Source organism: Heterodontus francisci, chromosome 11 (assembly GCF_036365525.1).
Source record: "Heterodontus francisci isolate sHetFra1 chromosome 11, sHetFra1.hap1, whole genome shotgun sequence".
NCBI classification, from domain to species: domain Eukaryota; kingdom Metazoa; phylum Chordata; class Chondrichthyes; order Heterodontiformes; family Heterodontidae; genus Heterodontus; species Heterodontus francisci.
The window spans coordinates 13,476,535-13,497,118 of NC_090381.1; positions in this window are offsets into that span (position 1 = coordinate 13,476,535).

Genomic DNA, 20,584 nt, shown 5'->3' on the forward strand with positions numbered 1-20,584 from the left:
CTGTTCCTCCACACTACCAAGAATCCTGTGTTTAAGCCTGTATTCTGCATTCAAATTCGACCTTCCAAAATGAATCACTTCACACTTTTCCAGGTTGAACTCCATCTGCCACTTCTCAGCCCAGCTCTGCATCCTGTCAATGTCCCGTTGCAACCTACAACAGCCTTCCACACTATCCACAACTCCAGCAACCTTCGTGTCATCGGCAAACTTGCTAACCCAGCCTTCCACTTCCTCATCCAAGTCATTTATAAAAATCACAAAGAGCAGAGGTCCCAGAACAGATCCCTGCGGAACACCACTGGTCACCGAGCTCCATGCTGAATACTTTCCATCTACTACCACCCTCTGACTTCTATGGGCCAGCCAATTCTGTATCCAGACAGCCAACTTATCCTGTATCCCATGCCTCCTTACTTTCTGAATGAGCCTACCATGGGGAACCTTATCAAATGCCTTGCTAAAATCCATACACACCACATCTACTGCTCTTCCTTCATCAATGTGTTTTGTCACATCTTCAAAGAATTCAATAAGGCTTGTGAGGCATGACCTGCCCCTCACAAAGCCATGCTGACTGTCTCTAATCAAACCATGCTTTTCCAAATAATCATAAATCCTGTCTCTCAGAATCCTCTCCAGTAATTTGCCCACTACCGACGTAAGACTGACTGGTCTATAATTCCCAGGGTTATCCCTATTCCCTTTCTTGAACAAGGGAACAACATTTGCCACCCTCCAATCATCTGGTACTACTCCAGTGGACAGTGAGGATGCAAAGATCATCGCCAAAGGCGCAGCAATCTCTTTCCTCGCTTCCCGTAATATCCTTGCGTATATCCCGTCTGGCCCCAGGGACTTATCTGTCCTCATAGCATTCAAAATTTCCAGCACATCCTCCCTCTGAACCTCAACCTGTTCGAGCATATCAGCCTGTTCCACGCTGTCCTCACAAACGAACAGGTCCCTCTCACTGGTGAATACTGAAGCAAAGTATTCATTTAGGACCTCCCCTACCTCCTACGACTCCAGGCACAAGTTCCCTCCACTATCCCTGATTGGCCCTACCCTCACTCTGGCCATCCTCTTGTTCCTCACATAAGTGTAGAACGCCTTGGGATTTTCCTTAATCCTACCCGCCAAGACTTTTTCATGTCCCCTTCTAGCACTCCTAAGTCCATTCTTCAGTTCCTTCCTGGATACCTTGTAACCCTCTAGAGCCCTGTCTGATCCTTGCTTCCTCAACCTTAAGTAAGCTTCCTTCTTCCTCTTGACTAGCTGTTCCACATCTCTTGTCATCCAAGGTTTCTTCACCCTACCATCCCTTCCTTGCCTCATCGGGACAAACCTATCCAGCAGTCGCAGCAAGTGCTCCCTAAACAACCTCCACATTTCTGTCGTGCATTTCCCTGAGAACATCTGTTCCCAGTTTATGCTCCCCAGTTTCTGCCTAATAGCATTGTAATTCCCCCTCCCCCAATTAAATATTTTCCCACCCCGTCTGCTCCTGTCCCTCTCCATGACTATAGTAAAGGTCAGGGAGTTGTGATCACTATCACCGAAATGCTCTCCCACCGAGAGATCTGCCACCTGGCCTGGTTCGTTGCCAAGCACCAAATCCAACATAGCCTCCCCTCTAGTCGGCCTATCTACATATTGAGTCCGGAAACCTTCCTGGACACACCTGACAAAAACTGCTCCATCCCAACTATTTGCACTAAGGAGGTTCCAATCAATATTAGGGAAGTTGAAGTCACCCATGACAACAACCCTGTTACTTCTGCACCTTTCCAAAATCTGCCTCCCAATCTGTTCCTCCATGTCTCTGTTGCTATTGGGGGGTCTATAGAAAACTCCCAACAAAGTGACTGCTCCTTTCCTGTTTCTGACTTCCACCCATAATGACTCAGTAGACAAACCCTCCTCGATGACCTCCCTTTCTGCAGCTGTGATACTATCCCTGATTAGCAATGTCACTTCCCTACCTCTTTTACCTCCCTTCCTATTCCTTTTGAAACATCTAAACTCCGGAACATCCAACATCCATTCCTGCCCCTGTGATATCCAAGTCTCCGTAATGGCCACAACATCGCAGCTCCAAGTACTGATCCATACTCTAAGTTCATCACCCTTATTTCTGACACTTCTTGCGTTAAAATAGACACACTTCAACCCATCATACTGGCTGCAACTTTGTCATAAAGATAGGCTCCAGCATTATCCTTCCACAACAAGCTTTCTGGAGTTTAAAAAGTGCCTCCATAATTTCCACCCTTACTTCCCTCAGCATCTTTGGATGCATCCCAAAGCCTGATGGCTTTAAGTACAGTCAGCGTTTCTAATACCTTTTCGTTATCAATTTTTAGCCCATCCAGTGTCTCAATACTTCCTGTTTGACTATGACGTTAGCAACATTTTTTAATTCTTTCATGGGATGTGAGCATCGCTGGTTAGGCCAGCATTTATTGCCCATCCCCAAAACTCTTGAACAGGTGGTGTCAGCCTCTTTCTTGAACCGCTGCAGTTCATGTGGTGCAGGTACACCCACAGTGCTGTTTGAAAGGGAGTTCCAGGTTTTTCATCCAGCGACAGTGAAGGAACGGCAATATAGTTCCAAGTCAGAATGGTGTGTGGCTTAGATGGGAACTTGCAGGTGGTGGTGTTCCCATGCATCTGCTGTCCTTGTCCTTCTAGGTGCTAGAAGTCACGGGTAAATATTCATTTAATACCTCAGCCATGCCCTCTGCCTTCACGTGTAAATCTCTTTTTTGGTCCCTAATTGGCCCCAGCCCTCCTCTTACTCCCCTTTTACTATTTTTGTGACTGTGGAAGACTTTTGGATTCCCTTTTGTATTAGCTGACACTCTCTTCTCATACTCTGTCTTTGCCTCTCTTATTTCCTTTTGCCCTTCCCCTCGGAACTTTGTATATTCAGCCTAGGGTTCAATTGTATTATCAACCTGACATCTGCCATATGCACCTTTTTTCTGCTTTATCTTCCTCACTATCTCTTTTTGTCATCCAGCAAGCTCTGGATTTTCTTGTCCTCTCTTTCCTTTTCATGGGAATGTATCTTGACGATATCGGAACCATTTCCTCTTTAAAGGGAGCCCATCATTCCGTTCCAGTTTTGCCTGCCAACCTTTGATTCCAATTTATCTTGGAGAGATCCGTTCTCATCCAACTGAAATTGGCCTTCCCCCAATGAATTATTTTTACTCTGGATTGCTCCTCCTCCTTTTCCATAGCTAACCTAAACATTATGAGACTACGAATACTTCTCACTGAAGTTCCTCTACTGGTGTTTGATTCACTTGATCCATGTCATTGCCCAGAACCAGATCCAGCAATGCCTCATAGGACATAGAACATAGAACATTACAGCGCAGTACAGGCCCTTCAGCCCTCGATGTTGCGCCGACCTGTGAAACCATCTGACCTACACTATTCCATTTTCATCCATATGTCTATCCAATGACCACTTAAATGCCCTTAAAGTTGGCGAGTCTACTACTGTTGCAGGCTGGGCGTTCCACGCCCCTACTACTCTCTGTGTAAAGAAACTACCTCTGACATCTGTCCTATATCTATCACCCCTCAACTTAAAGCTATGTCCCCTCGTGTTTGCCATCACCATCCGAGGAAAAAGACTCTCACTATCCACCCTGTCCAACCCTCTGATTATCTTATATGTCTCTATTAAGTCACCTCTTCTCCTCCTTCTCTCTAACGAAAACAACCTCAAGTCCCTCAGCCTTTCCTCGTAAGACCTTCCCTCCATACCAGGCAACATCCTAGTAAATCTCCTCTGCACCTTTTCCAAAGCTTCCACATCCTTCCTATAATGCGGTGACCAGAACTGCACGCAATACTCCAGGTGCGGCCGCACCAGAGTTCTGTACAGCTGCAGCATGACCTCGTGGCTCCTAAACTCGATCCCCCTACTAATAAAAGCTAACACACCATATGCCTTCTTAACAGCTCTATTAACCTGGGTGGCAACTTTCAGGGATTTATGTACCTGGACACCAAGATCTCTCTGCTCATCTATACTACCAAGAATCTTCCCATTAGCCCAGTATTCTGCAATCCTGTTACTCCTTCCGATGTGAATCACCTCACACTTTTCCGCATTAAACTCCATTTGCCATCTCTCAGCCCAGCTCTGCAGCCTATCTATGTCCCTCTGTAACCTACAACATCCTTCGGCACTATCCACAACTCCACCGACCTTCGTGTCATCCGCAAATTTACTAACCCACCCTTTTACACCCTCATCCAGGTTATTTATAAAAATGACAAACAGCAGTGGCCCCAAAACAGATCCTTGAGGTACACCACTAGAAACTATACTCCAGGATGAACATTTACCATCAACCACCACCCTCTGTCTTCTTTCAGCTAGCCAATTTCTGATCCAAAGCACTAAATCACCTTCAATCGCATATATCTGTATTTTCTGCACTAGCCTTCCATGGGGAACCTTATCAAACGCCTTACTGAAATCCATATACACCACATCCACGGCTTTACCCTCATCAACCTGTTTGGTCACCTTGTCAAAAAACTCAATCAGGTTTGTGAGGCACGACCTACCCTTCACAAAACCGTGCTGACTATCTCTAATGAACTTATTCTTTTCAAGATGATTATAAATCCTATCTCTTATAACCTTTTCCAACATTTTACCCACAACCGAAGTAAGGCTCACAGGTCTATAATTACCAGGGCTGTCTCTACTCCCCTTCTTGAACAAGGGGACAACATTTGCTATCCTCCAGTCTTCCGGCACTATTCCTGTCGACAATGACGACATAAAAATCAAGGACAAAGGCTCTGCAATCTCCTCCCTGGCTTCCCAGAGAATCCTAGGATAAATCCCATCTGGCCCAGGGAACTTATCTATTTTCACACTTTCCAAAATTGCTAACACCTCCTCCTTGTGAACCTCAATCCCATCCAGCCTAGTAGTCTGTATCTCAGTATTCTCCTCGACAACATTTTCTTTCTCCATTGTAAATACTGACGAAAAATATTCATTTAACACTTCCCCTATCTCCTCCGATTCCACACACAACTTCCCACTACTATCCTTGATTGGCCCTAACCTATCTCCAGTCATTCTTGTATTCCTGATATACCTATAGAAAGCCTTAGAGTTTTCTTTGATCCTATCCGCCAATGACTTCTCGTGTCCTCTCCTTGCTCTTCTTATCTCTCCCTTTAGATCCTTCCTGGCTAGCTTGTAACTCTCAAGCGCCCTAACTGAGCCTTCACGTCTCATCCTAACATAAGCCTTCTTCTTCCTCTTGACAAGCTCTTCAACTTCTTTAGTAAACCACGGCTCCCTCGCTCGACAACTTCCTCCCTGCCTGACAGGTACATACTTATCAAGGACACGCAGTAGCTGCTCCTTGAATAAGCTCCACATTTCGATTGTTCCCATCCCCTGCAGTTTCCTTCCCCATCCTACGCATCCTAAATCTTGCCTAATCGCATCATAACTTCCTTTCCCCCAGCTATAATTCTTGCCCTGCTGTATATGCCTGTCCCTGCCCATCGCTAAGGTAAACCTAACCGAATTGTGATCACTGTCACCAAAGTGCTCACCAACTTCTAAATCTAATACCTGGCCGGGTTCATTACCCAGTACCAAATCCAATGTGGCATCGCCCTTGGTTGGCCTGTCTACATGCTGTGTCAGAAAACCCTCCTGCACACACTGGACAAAAACAGACCCATCTAAAGTACTCGAACTATAGTATTTCCAGTCAATATTTGGAAAGTTAAAGTCCCCCATAACCACTACCCTGTTACTCTCGCTCCTGTCAAGAATCATCTTTGCTATCCTTTCCTCTACAACTCTGGAACTATTTGGAGGTCTATAGAAAACTCCCAACAGGGTGACCTCTCCTCTCCTGTTTCTAACCTCTGCCCAGACTACCTCAGTCGACGAGTCCTCAAACGTCCTTTTTGCCGCTGTAATACTTTCCTTGATTAACAATGCCACCCCCCCCCCCCTCTTTTACCATCTTCTCTGTTCTTAGTGAAACATCTAAATCCCGGAACCCGCAACATCCATTCCTGTCCCTGCTCTACCCATGTCTCTGAAATGGCCACAACATCGAGATCCCAGGTACCAACCCATGCTGCAAGCTCACCCTCCTTATTCCGGATGCTCCTGGCGTTGAAGTAGACACATTTTAAACCAAGCTCTTGCTTGCCAGTGCGCTCTTGTGTCCTTATAACCTTATCCCTGACCTCACTACTCTCAACATCCTGCACACTGGAACTACAATTTAGGTTCCCATCCCCCTGCTGAATTAGTTTAAACCCCCCCGAAGAGCACTAGCAAATCTCCCCCCCAGGATATTGGTACCCCTCTGGTTCAGGTGAAGACCATCCTGTTTGTAGAGGTCCCACCTACCCCAGAAAGAGCCCCAATTATCCAGGAAACCAAAACCCTCCCTCCTACACCATCCCTGCAGCCACGTGTTCTCTCCTCTCTCTCCCTATTCCTCGCTTCGCTATCACGTGGCACGGGCAACAACCCAGAGATAACAACTCTGTTTGTTCTCGCTCTAAGCTTCCACCCTAGCTCCCTGAATTTCTGCCTTAAATCCCCATCTCTCTTCCTACCTATGTCGTTGGTGCCTATGTGTACCACGACTTGGGGCTGCTCCCCCTCCCCCTTAAGGATCCCAAAAACACGATCCGAGACATCACGTACCCTGGCACCTGGGAGCCAACACACCAACCGTGAGTCTCTCTCGTTCCCACAAAACCTCCTATCTGTTCCCCTAACTATGGAGTCCCCAATGACTAATGCTCTGCTCCTCTTACCCCTTCCCTTCTGAGCAACAGGGACAGACTCTGTGCCAGAGACCTGTATCCCATTGCCTACCCCTGGTAAGTCGTCTCCCCCAACAGTATCCAAAACGGTATACCTGTTGTTGAGGGAAACTGCCACAGGGGATCCCTGCACTGCCTGCTGGTTCCCTCTCCTTCCCCTGACGGTAACCCATCTACCTTCTTCTTTTACCTGAGGTGTGACTGCCTCCCGATAACTCCTCTCAATAATCCCCTCCACCTCCCGAATGATCCGAAGTTCCTCCAGCTCCAGTTCCAGTTCCCTAACGCGGTCCTCGAGGAGCTGGAGCTGGGTGCACTTCCCGCAGATGCAGTCAGCAGGGACACCCTTGGCGACCCTTACCTCCCACATTCTGCAGGAGGAACATTCAACTGCCTTTACCTCCATTCCCACTATTCTAAATTCCCAAGTTTTTAACCAATCACACGATGAAACAAGAAGAGAAATAGAAAAAGCCTTACCTTACCTACACACATCCGAGTCCTTTTTTTGGTAAGAGGAGGAGGGCGGTGGGAGACACTACAAGAGTAGTGTCTCGGGTTCAGAAACAGCCCAAATATATAGGTTTCTACTTACCCAGCAGTCCCTGCTCCACCGAAACTCCCGATGAAATTGACTTCCCAGCTGTTCACTGCTCGCTCGCAATGCCTGTGCTCCTGGAAAAGCTGCACAACGAAAAGGTAAGAGAATTTACACAGCCCAAATATATAAGTTTCTACTTACCCAGCAGTCCCTGCTCCACCGAAACTCCCGATGAAATTGACTTCCCAGCTGTTCACTCCTCGCTCGCAATGTCTGTGCTTCCTTCCTCATTGGGCCAGAAACATACTGATCGAAAAAATTCTCCTGAATACACTTCAGAAACTCTTGCCCCTCTCTGCACTGTTACTATCCCAGTCTATATTCGGATCATTGAAGTACCCCGGTATCACATGTCAGGTCATTTTGATAAACATTACTCAGAATTCCATCTATGTGTGGCAGGTTGTAAATAAAATATGTCTTATTAGTTTGGCATCAGTGTTATATATTTTGTTGATGCTGATTTTGCAATCTACCCAAGCTTTGTCCTTGGTACAGAGCAAACAGCAAACTCAAACACAATCCACTTCTGACTTTTATATTCAGGCCTCCTTTATCGAATGTTCCTAAAATGGACAACAGAATGGGGCAGCAGGGTCCTGTATCTTGGCTGCTCTTTAGAATGTATTTCCGAGAATAATTTTCGAATACACCATATCCCGTTCAACTATCACCCCTGTATTTGCTGACCCACATTGGCTCCTGGGAAAACAATGCCTCAGTTTTAAAATTCTCATCCTTGACCTCACCCTCCCTATCTCTGTAATCTCCTCCAGTCTCACAATCCTCGAAGATCTCTGTACTCATCTAATTCTGGCCCTTTGAGCATCCTCAGTTTTAATCACTGTACTACTGGTGGCTGTGCCTTCAACTGCCAGGGATCTAAGCTCTGGAATTCCCTCCCTAGACCTTTCTGCTTCTCTATCCTCTCTCTCTTCCTTTAAGATGGTCCTTAAAATGTACGTCTTTGAAGAAGCTTTTGGTCACCTGTCCTAATATCTCCTTCTGTGGCCCGGTGTCAACTTTTGTTTGATAACCTTCCTGTGAGGCGCCGTGGGCTGTTTGACTATGTTTTAGGCACTATATAAATGCAAATTGCTGTTGCTGAGTCCTCGATGAGGGATCTTGCTAGTTTCTTACCATTTCACGCAAAATCCCAACACCAAGAATTTGCGGCCCTGGTCTAGACACAGCAACATTCCCTCAACAATGTGTTTTAAATTAACAGGGGAGAATTTTGACTTGTGCCCAAAATAAGCAGAAAGATGGCCTGAGGACTCAGCCAAATGTTGATCATCTACAGGCACAAAGGGGCAGGTGGAGAGGGTGGAGTATCGGCTGACTCTCACAGAGCAGTAGGGTCTGGAAGGAGTGGGGTGACTTGGAACTAAATCACTGTTGCTTCACTGTGGCTGGGTTAAAATCCTGGTACTCCCTTCCTAACAGCACTGTGGGTGTGCCCGCACCAGATGGACTGCAGCGTTTCAAGAAAATACCCACCACCACCTTCTCAAGGACAATTGGAGATGGGAAACAAATGTTGGTCTTGCCAGTGACACCCCCATCCCATGAAACAAATTAAAAATAAGTGGTCCTGGGAGTGGGCAGGGGAGGAATGACCAGCAGCCCAGGGTCTTTTGTGGGCCCAAGGGGCGCGCTCCTGAAAATTTATTGCACCTTTTTGTGAGTGACCCACAATGATCTCTTTAAGAACCATTGGCCAGGCCATGTGACATGGGCTACAAATGGTCAAAGCCCGCATTTGCACATATAAGGAGCCTAGAGCTCGTATCAGGCGGACACTCTGGATGACATGTATTCAGCAATAGCTGGTCAGCCTCCCCTTTCGAGGCCGGGGGTCAATTCAATTTTCAAAACTCAGATGAATAGATTTTTGTTGGGTAAGGGTCTCACGGGATATGGAGCAAATGCAGATAAATGGAGTTGAGTTAGAGATCAGCCATGGTCTAACTGAATGACAGAACAGACTCAGAGGCTGAATGATCTGCTGCTGTTCTTATGTTCCAACCTTTCTAATGTTCCTATCTTTCTATCTTCATGTGTTCCAATGGTCAAATTATCCTATGTCCTTAAGTTCCTGTGTTTCAGTGTTTCAGTGTTCCTATATTGCTAGCTCATGCCTTATTGCACTAGAGCATGTTTTTCATTCTCCACGCTTTGTATCCTGTGGTTGAGACTGTCTGTCTGTGCCTAATATTGGTGGGCACGCTTTGTGCCGTGGCTTGGCACTCACCGGGAGCTGGGTTGAAATTGTTCCAAATCCTTTCAGGCACATTCACACTAGAGAATCCAGTCAACTGTAAATGTTGAGGCCTCCAATTATACTGCACAGTGCAAACAACCCCAGGGGTAGGAACTCTGTGCTAAACCAGGGCTCCATGATCTTGCCAATTGGTTAGGGGCACAATGAGCTGAATTTTCCAGTGGATTTCAGCCCCTTCTAATTGTAGCACAATCATCTCCTGTGTTGAGTCATTCAGCTCTGTTGTCAATCCTAAAATGTCCTTGTTTTACATTTTGCATAAAAGCACTTCACCACATTTGTAAAATTTATTCAAGGTCACCCAAGGTGGTGGGAAAAGAGAAATAACGTCAGGGAATATTAAATAAACTGCTCCCAAATGTTTCTCTTCTGATTTTACAAACTCTACAGTTATCTCAAGTATGTCTGAACAATGGAACATTGTTTAAAATTTCTTAAAACTGACGTCGATGCCAGGGATTTTTAGGAAGTGAAACAACAAGGAAAGCTGCTGTATTTACCCAGACTGACCTACATGTGAATTCAGGCCCACAGAAATGGAGTTAACTCTACTGCACTAAAATGGCCTGGTAATCCAATCAGTTGTACCAAACCACCTCAACAAAGTACAATAGGAAAAGAACTAGATCGAACAGCTGACATCCACCCAGGCACTGAACATGACAAAGAAACAGCCAGCCCTGTCGACCCTGCAAAATCCTCCTTACTAACATCTGCAGACTTGTGCCAAAGTTGAGAGAGCTGTCCCTAAATCAGTCAAGAAACAGCCTGACATAGTCGTACTCACAGAATCATATCTTGCAGACAATGTCCCAGACAGCACCATCACCATCTCTGGGTATGTCGAGTCCCACCGGCAGGACAGACCCACTAGAGGTGGTGCACAGTCAAGATGGAGCAGCCCCGGGAGTCCTCAACATTGACTCCAGACTCTATAAAGTCTCATGGCATCAGGTCATACATGGGCAAGGAAACCTCCTGCTGATTATCACCTACCACCCTCCCTCAGCGGATGAATCAGTGCTTCTCCGGGCTGTATTATGTTCTTCCCCCAGACATCAGGTTCCGTGGCGGGTGACGGCCTGAAGATGGCTCCGTATGAGGCCCTCCACGGACCTCGAAACCAGGAGGGCCCGGCCCGATCCTCTCGGCGGTGGTGAGGTTTCGTGGAGGCCCCCTGCCGCTGGGTGACAGGACCACAATTATCAAAATGAATACATTTAAATAGACCGATGATCTTGAGGGCTTGCCATGATCTTTGGTGCGGCAGCCAGCACTCCCTTTAAATATGCCATTGCCGGGGATGGACAGCCCACCCATTCCACGTGACGGGGAGCAGGGGGGGGGGGGGGGGGTGGCGCCACCCCCCCCCCCCCCAGACATTTACATGAATCGCTGAGCACGAGATTGCGATGGCTCATTGACGTGTGGCCCGTACCAAGCAGGCCATAATTATTTGAACTCACACCGAGATCAGCGGCAGACTCTCAAAATCCAGCCCTCCATATTTGAAGAAGAGAGTAGTAATGGCACTGTACTCTTAGTGGGGGTTTCAATACAGATCACCAAGAGTGGCTCAATAGCCCTACTACTGACTGAACTGGCCCAGTCTTGAAGTACATAAACCAAATACTGCAGATACTGAAATCAAAAGAGAAATGCTGGAAATACTCATGAGGTCTGGTAGCATCTGTAGAGAGAGAAACAGTTAATGTTTCAGGTCAAGGAAACTGCAGAATATTTCCAGCATTTTCTGTTTGTATTCCTGAAGGACATATCTGTCAGACTTGGCCTGTGGAAGTTAAAGAGAGAACTAACCAGAGGGAGAAACCTACTTGACCTCACCCTCACCAATCTACCTGTCAGTGGCAGCAGTGTTTACTCACTATGTCTCATCGACAGCACCTTCCAAACCTGTGACCTCTGCCACCTAGAAGGACAAGGGCAGCAGACTGTTATGACTAGGTGAGAGGGGTCTAGGGGTTCGCTCTCAGCCTTTGCCTGGTATAACCGTAACAGGGCTTAATTTTAAAGCACTGTGTTTTTCGCTCCCCCTTCAGTGAATCCTTGTTCACTGCTCCAATTGTAAGGCAAAGAAATCAAACAGGTTTCCTTAGATTTAAACAAGAAAGGTAGAAGTTTATTAATCTTAAACTCCAAACCGGTTAACGATGACAAATATGAAACGCGACCACGCTAGCGTGCATACGTGATAAACATACATGCAGATAGAGACAGAAAAAGTAGAAGAAATAAAGGGGATAAGTTTGAGGCAATATCTGGTAGTTACAGTCCTTTAAGTTCAATGTGGAGTCTTTGATTGCTGGTAAATCTTGCAATTCGTTGGGGCCCAATTCACACTTCACCCTGTTCTGATGTCGGAATCTTTTCTCTCTTGAGGTTTATGTGTCTTCCGTGGGTCCGGCGGCTTGGGAGAAAGCGAGAGAGAGAGAGACAGCCAGGCGAGAGATTTGCTTGTTTCAGCTTCAGTTGCACATTGCCTCTGGGTCTTACTCTGAGGCACAATTCAAAAACCCCAGGTTGCCCAGCGGGTTAGTCATGTGACTAGCTCCTTATTTGGAACAGTCTCTTCTGCAGTTTGTGGATTGGATTACCTTAGCAATCTCTGGAATGTGCTTCCTTATAACGTCAATGTCTGGTGATCAAATCCATTTGGGTTAATTGGAGCAGGGAATAGTCCTTTGTCTCTACAAGCAGCATTTCTTAATATGCAAATGTTCTTCCAGCCCAGTGTCTGGTGATCTCTTTAACAAGTGATTTCTTCACTCCAGCAACAGTTTAAAAATCAATGTTCATATGACAAAATTAATATGCCTCATTCTTGGTAGGTGGGGGTCTGCATGGGACCACCACCAGCAAGTTCCCCTCCAAGCCACACACCATCCTGACTTGGAACTATATCGCCGTTCCTTCACTGTCGCTGGATCAACATCCTGGAATTCCCTCCCGAACAGACTATGTGTGTACCTACATCCCATGGACTCAGCGGTTCAACAAGGTAGCTCAACACTACCTTCTCAAGGGCAATTAGGGATGGGCAATAACGATGCTCACATCCTATGAATTAATAAAAAATAATAAATGAACATGGTTGTCTGACCATAAAAATGGATGAGATTGTGCATTTTTGAATTAAACGGTTTGAAATGCTCATCATTAGGAAGTTAGTAACTCGGCTTTATACTGAGCAGGTAGAGAAAGAATGAATCAACTTGCATTTATAGAGCATCTTTCAGAACCTCCAAACATCCCAAAGTGCTATAGAGCCAATGGAGTACTTTCGAAGTATTATAATGCAGGAAACCCAGCAGCCAATTTGCACACAGCAAGCTCTCACAAGCCACAATGTGATAATGACCAGATAATCTGTTTTTGTGATGTTGGTAGACAAATAAATACTCGTCAGGACATCAGGGAGAACTCTCCTGCTCTTCTTTGAAAGATGTCTTCCTGATAGGAGAGACCGGGCCTCGGTTTAATGCCTCATCTGAAAGACGGCACCTCCGATATTGTTCCCTCAGGACTGCACTGGAATGTCAGCTTGGATTATTCTTCAAGTCTCAGGAGATTAATTGTCCATTCCTAGAGACTCCAGGACAAATCCGGACTCGAATCCAGCAAGAAGCAGCACCTGCCAGTTTTGAGACAATAATCATCCCATAGAGAGTTTGTGATTTGTAGAAAATATCTTTCCAGATTCAGTCAGTGGGGCAAATCATTACAAGACAGATAAAAGGTGTTGCTATGGGTACCCATTTGGGTCCTAGCTATGCCTGTCTTTTTGTGGGATATGTCGAACATTCCTTGTTCCAGTCCGACTCAGGCCCCCTTCCCCAATTCTTTTTTCTGGTACATTGATGACTGTGTCAGTGCTGTTTTCTGCTCTCACCCCGAATTGGAAAACTTCATCAACTTTGCTTCCAATTTCCACCATTCTCTCACCTTTACATTGTCCATCTCCGACACTTCCCTTCCCTTCCTCGAATTCTCTGCCTCCATCTCTAGGGATAGACTGTCCACTAATATTCATGATAAGCTCATATACTCCCACAGCTACTTTGACTACATTTCCTCTCACCCTGTCTCCTGTAAGGACTCTAATCCATTCTCCCAGTTTCTCCGTCTCCGACACATCTGTTCCGATAATGCAACCTTCACAGCAGCGCTTCTGATATTTCTTCCTTTTTCCTCCCGCACTGTGGTTGACAGGGCCCTCAACCATGTTCAGCCCATTTCCCGCACTTCTGCCCCATCCCTTCCTCTCCCTCCCAGAACCACGACAAGGTTCCCCTTGTCCTCACTTTCCACCCCATCAGCCTCCGCATCCAAAGGATCATCCTCTGCCATTTCCGCCACCTCCAGCGTGATGCCATCACCAAACACACCTTCCCCTGCCCTGCCCTGTCAGCATTCTGAAGGGATCACTCCCTCCGTGACATCCTATTCCTCTCCTCCATCACCTCTGACACCTCTTCCCATTCCCATGACACCTTCCCATGCAATCGCAGGAGGTGTAATACCTGTTCTTTTACCTCCTCTCTCCTCACCATCCAAGGCCCCAAACACTCATTCCAGGTAAAATAGCGATTTACTTGCACTTCCTTCTATTTCGTATACTGTATTCACTGCTCACAATGCGATCCCCTCTATATTGGGGAGACCAAACGCAGATTGGGTGACCACTTTGTGGAATGCCTCTGCTCGGTTCGCAAGCATGACCCCGAGCTTCCAGTTGCTTGCCATTTTAATTCTCCACCTTGTACCCATGCCCACATTTCTGTCCTCGGCCTGCTGCAGTGTTCCAGTGACTATCAACATGAGCTCGAGAAACAGCACTTCATTTTCCGATTAGGCACATTACACCCTTCTGGACTCAATATTGAGTTTAATAATTTCAGACCATGAGCCCCGTTATTTTTTGTTTATTATTTTTATTTTATTTTATTTATATACATAGTCTTCTTTTTAAATTTTATTTATTTATTTTTTAGCCATGTGCTAGTCTTAAACCTATTTTTCATGTTTTTGCTTTCATACAGAGCTGGACTCGTGCTTTGTCTTTCGCTACAACTATTTAACACTTCATTTGCATTCTGTTCCATGACATCTGTCATTTAATCTCTCCCCACTCTGTCCTATCACAGTCTTTCCTTCTTGTTCTACTTCCCACCTCCCCCCCCCCCTTTCACTTGCTCAAAGACTGTTACATTTCTAACTTTTGCCAGTTCTGATGAAGGGTCACAGACCTGAAACGTTAACTCTGCTTCTCTCTCCACAGATGCTGCCAGATCTGCTGAGTATTTCCAGCGCTTTCTGCTCCCATTTCAGAGTTCCAGCATCCACAGTATATTGCTCTTATTTATTATTAATGTGATTCGAATCCTTTTTGACATAATCGTGCACTCAATTTCAACTGTGCAAGAAACCGTTGAACTCCATTTTACCTGTAACACTCATCACTCTGGATTCTGTATCAGTAATAGAGAGTTCAATTGATAAGTCTCTCATTAAACTACCCCAAAGAGTCATTTTAGTTTGTTAGTGCTTATACATCCATAGGCCATTAGCACACCATGCAAATATTCAAACCAGCTGCCTAGATGTTATACTTTGTGCTTTTGGGCAGCAATGTATATTAAAGAGGAAACGTCATATATTTTCCTGAGTGACATAAAACTGGTTCATTCTCAGCATCTGGGCAATGACAAGGATCTGGTCCATTTACCATCATACGTGGATTCATTCCCTACTTTAATTCCATTCACACATTGAATAGTACTGCCGCAAGTACAGCACAGATTCACCAGAGTGACAACAGGACTTAAAGGGTTAAATTATGAAGACAGGTTACATAAACTTGGCTTGTATTGTGTTTGGGAGATTGAGGGTGATCTGAGCAAGGTGCTTAAAATGACAAAAGAATTTGACAAATACAGAGAAAGTATTTCTATGCTGGAGGAATCGGAACAAGGGGGCATAATCCGAAAATTAAAGTTAGGTCATTCAGGAGTGATGTCAGGAAGCATTTTTTCACACAAAGGGTTGTGGAAATCTGGAACTCTCCCCCAAAGATTGTGGATACTGGGGAACAATTAGAGCTTTCAAGACTGTGATTGATTTTATTTTGTTAGGTGAGGGTATCGAGGGATATGGAGCAAAGGGGAGTTAATGAAGTTAAGATACAGATCAATCACAATCTACCTTGTAGTGTATTAGTCATTTATTGTTGATTTGATATGTCGTGCATTGTTCATTTGAGGCTCCTGTACCTGCTTGGTGCAGTGTGCCAGCAAAGGGAGTCAATGATAAAGTTTCTGTTTACAGCAGCAATCCAGAAAGTCATGCTGTGAGTTTCTTCCAGGGATTTACAATAGCAGATCTACGATGTGAGATCTGACAATGGTTATGAGGACAGAATCTACATTTACTTTAGAGCAGAGTTGTCCAACCAAATAGAGTGGGGGGGCCACATTACAATTTTTGTCTTAGATGGTGGGGGGGGCGGGGGGCGGTGAGACAATTTCGAAAAGATAAAGGCATTAAAATTTATCTTACTATTAATCAAAACAGCAACAAATGTACATTTTTGTAAAGAAGCTTTAAATGAGAAGACTAATTTATTGACTTGCTTTCTAGTCATTATGTTGGACACTGATTTAGTGAGATACCTGGCATTTTTAGTTTGCACAAGTTTGTCAATGTTTGCCCGCACACTGTTGAAATGATGTGGAGTATTCTGGATAGATGTCATTCTGTCAAGAGTGATCTTGATCACTCTGTCTCCCTCTGTCTCTCTCTCTCTCTCTGCCCCCTCCCCCGCCTCCCCACCTCTTTCTGTCCCCCTCTCTGGACTGGATTTTAAGAGCTAGCTATAATTCGCTGTGCTTTCAGTCATGAACTCTAGGTAATGCAGATTGTCAAATACAGACAGTGTTGGGGTTTGAGCATAGCAGGCTGTGTATCTTTGTGCAGCTAATGCACAGCAGCCATTTTACCTAATATACCAATGCAAGGGTAGTTTGGTCTGTTTAAACATTAGTTAAGAATTTATTGCTGAATTGTAGCACCTCATGAAATGAGCATTTGCTTCTTCCACTTGCCATTATTACTTTTGACGATGTCTGTGCAATTGTGCAGAATGCTATCCTGGATCCTTGATCGCGCATTATCGCTGCACTGACAATCAAGATGGCGACAGCTATGCCCAACCTATCACAGTTTGATGTGCACTGGGAGCCCTCAGCTATGTTCCCTCATCTATCACTTTAGCTGAGTAAATTCATAACTAATTGACTAATTAAATAAATAAGGTTAGACAGACATGGCAGGAATGGTGACATACTGTGACGGCAACATGTGGGAATTGGTGGAATGCATTGCAGTCCCAGTAAACCATATCTGGGGTAAGTGTCTGCAGTTGGAGCAACTTCAACTGAGAGTTGCCGAGCTAGAGTCTGAACTGCAGACATTCCGGTGGATCAGGGAGGGGAAGAGTTACCTGGATACGTTATTCCAGGAGGCAGTCACACCTTTAGGTTAGGTAGAACTTTAAAGTTGGTCAATGGTCAGGGACAGGAGGATGCGACTATGAGTCAGGCAGGTATGGGGATCCAGCATGTAGTGATGGAGTCTCAGCCCTTGACTTTGACCAACAGTTACGAGATGCTTGCCAGCAGTGTGGATGCGAATAAGGACTGTCGGGTGGATGAGCAAACGGACCATGGCGCCATCATGCATGATGTCAATCAAGTGGGGAGAATGAAAAGGAATGTGACAGTGATAGAGGACAGTGTAGTCATGGGGATAGATATTGTTCTCTGCAGCCACAACCAAAGGTTGTGTTGCCTGCCTGGTGCCAGGGTTAAGGACATCTCTTTGCAGCTGGAAATGAACTTGGAGTGGGAGGGGGAGGATCCGATCCTCATGGTTCACATAGGAACCAGCAACATAGATAGAACTAGCAATGATATTCTGCTGAGAATGTTTAAAATGCAGGATATCAAAGGTAATTATCTCTGGATTGTTACCTGAGCCTTGTGCCAATTGTAAAGGGTCAAGCAGATTAGAGGACTAAATGTGTAGCTCAAAGAGTTGTGTGGGAAGAAGAGGTTTCGATTCATGGGGCACTGGCACCAGTATTGAGGAAAGAGAGAGGATGGGTTCCACCTAAACTGGGCAGGGACCAGTGCCCTGGCAAATCATATAGCTAGTGCTATGGATAGGGCTTTAAACTACATCGGGTGGGGCGGGGGGCTGGGTGGAGGGAGGGTTCGGATAAAGGGAGATTTAAAAATCCAAGATAAAAGTTGAGGCAATAGAGTAGACTAACAATGTGGGTAAAAACAAGCAGAGTGGGACAGGAAGGGACAGAGCGTTTCACATTAATTGTGCATCAGCGAGTTAGGTCCATGCAGGGAATAGCAGTAGAAAAAAATTAAATTAAATAGAAATAAATAGTTTAGACCTAATTGCCATTACAGAGGCATGGTTACAAGGTGACAAAGGTTGGGAAATAAACATTCCAGGGTATACAATATTTTGAAAAGACAGACAGAATTGCAAAAGAGGAAGAGTAGCCCTGATAGTAAAGGATGAAATAAGGGCTTTCGTGGGAAAGGACCTTGGCTCAGAAGATCGGGAAGTAGAATCAGTATGGGTGGAAACTAGGAATAGCAAGTGTCAGAAAATGCTGGTGGGAGTAGTTTACAGGCCCCCTAACAGAAGTTATACCGTTAGTCAGAGCAGTAAACAAGAAATTATTGGAGCTTGTAACAAAGGCAATCTAATAATTTTTGGGGACTTTAATCTTCATAGAGATTCAACCAATTAAATTAGCAAGAGTGGTCCAGACGTGAGTTTGTAGAATGTTTTCATGATAGTTTCCTGGTGCAATACATTGTGGAACTAACTAGGGATAAAGCCATTTTAGATCTAGTATTGTGTAATAAAGCAAGGCTAATTAATAAGTCATAGTAAAAGTTCACTGGGAGATAGTGATCACAATACAACTGAATTCCATGTTAAGTTTGAAAACGACACACTCCAATCACAAACAAGAATCTTAAACGTAAGCAAAGCCAATTACATAGGTATGAGGGGAGAACTGGCTGAGGCTTTTTGGGTCAATAGACTTAAAGGAATGGAAGTAAATGAACAGTGGGAAACAATACAAAATGTTCAACAAAAATACATTATATTAAAAAATAAAAACTCAGCAACAAAGATCCATCTGTGGCTTACTCAAGAAGCTAAGAATAATATTAGATTAACAGAAGAGGTTTATAATGTTGCAAAGAATTGTAGCATGTTTGAGGATTGGAGTGTTTTAGAAATCAGCAAAGGGCCACCAAATCATTGATAAAAAGGAAAAACAAAAGCAATATGAGAATAAACCAGCTAGGAATATTAAAACAGATTGTAAGAGCTTTTACAAGTATATAGAAAGGAAGAGAGTAGCTAAAGTAAATGTAGGTCCCTTAGAAGCAGAGACTGGAGAAATTATTATGTGGAAAGAGGCATTGTCTTCACAGTGGAAGATTCATTTGCATACCAGAGTAGAGAGCAATCTAGTGGCTGAAAAGAATGAGGAAATTAAGGTAATTAATATCAGTAAAGAAAAAGCATTGGAGATGCTTAAGGGACTAATATCTGACAAATCCCTAGGACCTAATGGCCTGCACCATAGGGTTCTAAAAGAAGAAGCTCCAGAGACTGTGGATGTGCCAGTTATATTTTTCCCAAATTCCCTGAATGCTGGAACAGTCCCAGCAGATTAGAAGTTGGCAAGGAGGGAGAGATAAAACAGTGAACTACAGGCAAGTTAGCCTCACATCAGTCACTGGGAAAGTGCTGGAATCTATCATTGAAGAAGTCTTAACAATGGACTTAAAAATCATTGTATGATTAGGCAAAGTCAACTTGGTTTTATAAAAGGAAAATTGTGTTTGATAAATGTATTAGAGTTTTTTGATGGGATAACTAGTAGAGTAGATAAAGGGGAACCAGTAGATGTAGTATACTTGGATTTACAAAAGGCATTTAATAAGGTGACACATAAAAGTTTAATAAGCAAGATAAAGGCTCATGGAGTTGGGGTAATATATTGGCATGGGTAGAGGATTAGTTAATGGACAGGAAACAAAAGGAAAATGGGGCATTTTCAAGTTGGCAGGCAGTAAATAGTGGTGTGCCACAAGGATCAGTGCTGGGTTCTCAGCTATTTACAATCTATATTAATGACTTAGATGAAAAGACTGAGAGTAATGTATCTAAGTTTGCTGATGATACAAAGGTACGTGAGAATGTACGCTGTGAGGAGGACACAAAGGGGCTGCAAAGAGATATGGACAGGTTTAGTGAGTGGGTAATAAGGTGACAGGTGGAGTATAATGTGGGGAAGTGTGAAGTTGTTCACTTTATTCATAAGAATAGAAGAGCAGAATATTTTTTTAAAGACATGAAACTTGCAAATTGTTGATGTTCAGAGAGACTTGAGTGTACTTGTACAAGGAATACAGAAAGTCAACATGCAGGTACAACAAGCAATTAGGAAAGCAAAAGGCATGCTGGCTTTTATTGGAAGGGGATTGCAGTACAAAAATGAGGAAGTCTTACTACAATTGTAAAGGGTTTGGGTGAGACCATACCTGGAATACTGTGTGCAGTTTTGGTCTCCGTATTTAAGGAAGGGTAGACTTGCATTGGAGGCGGGAAAGCAAAGATTCAGTAGAATGGTTCCTGGGTAAATTGGGTCTATATTTTCTGGAGTTTAAAAAAAATGAGAGGTGATCTTATTGAAACATACAAAATTCTGAAGGGGTTTGAGA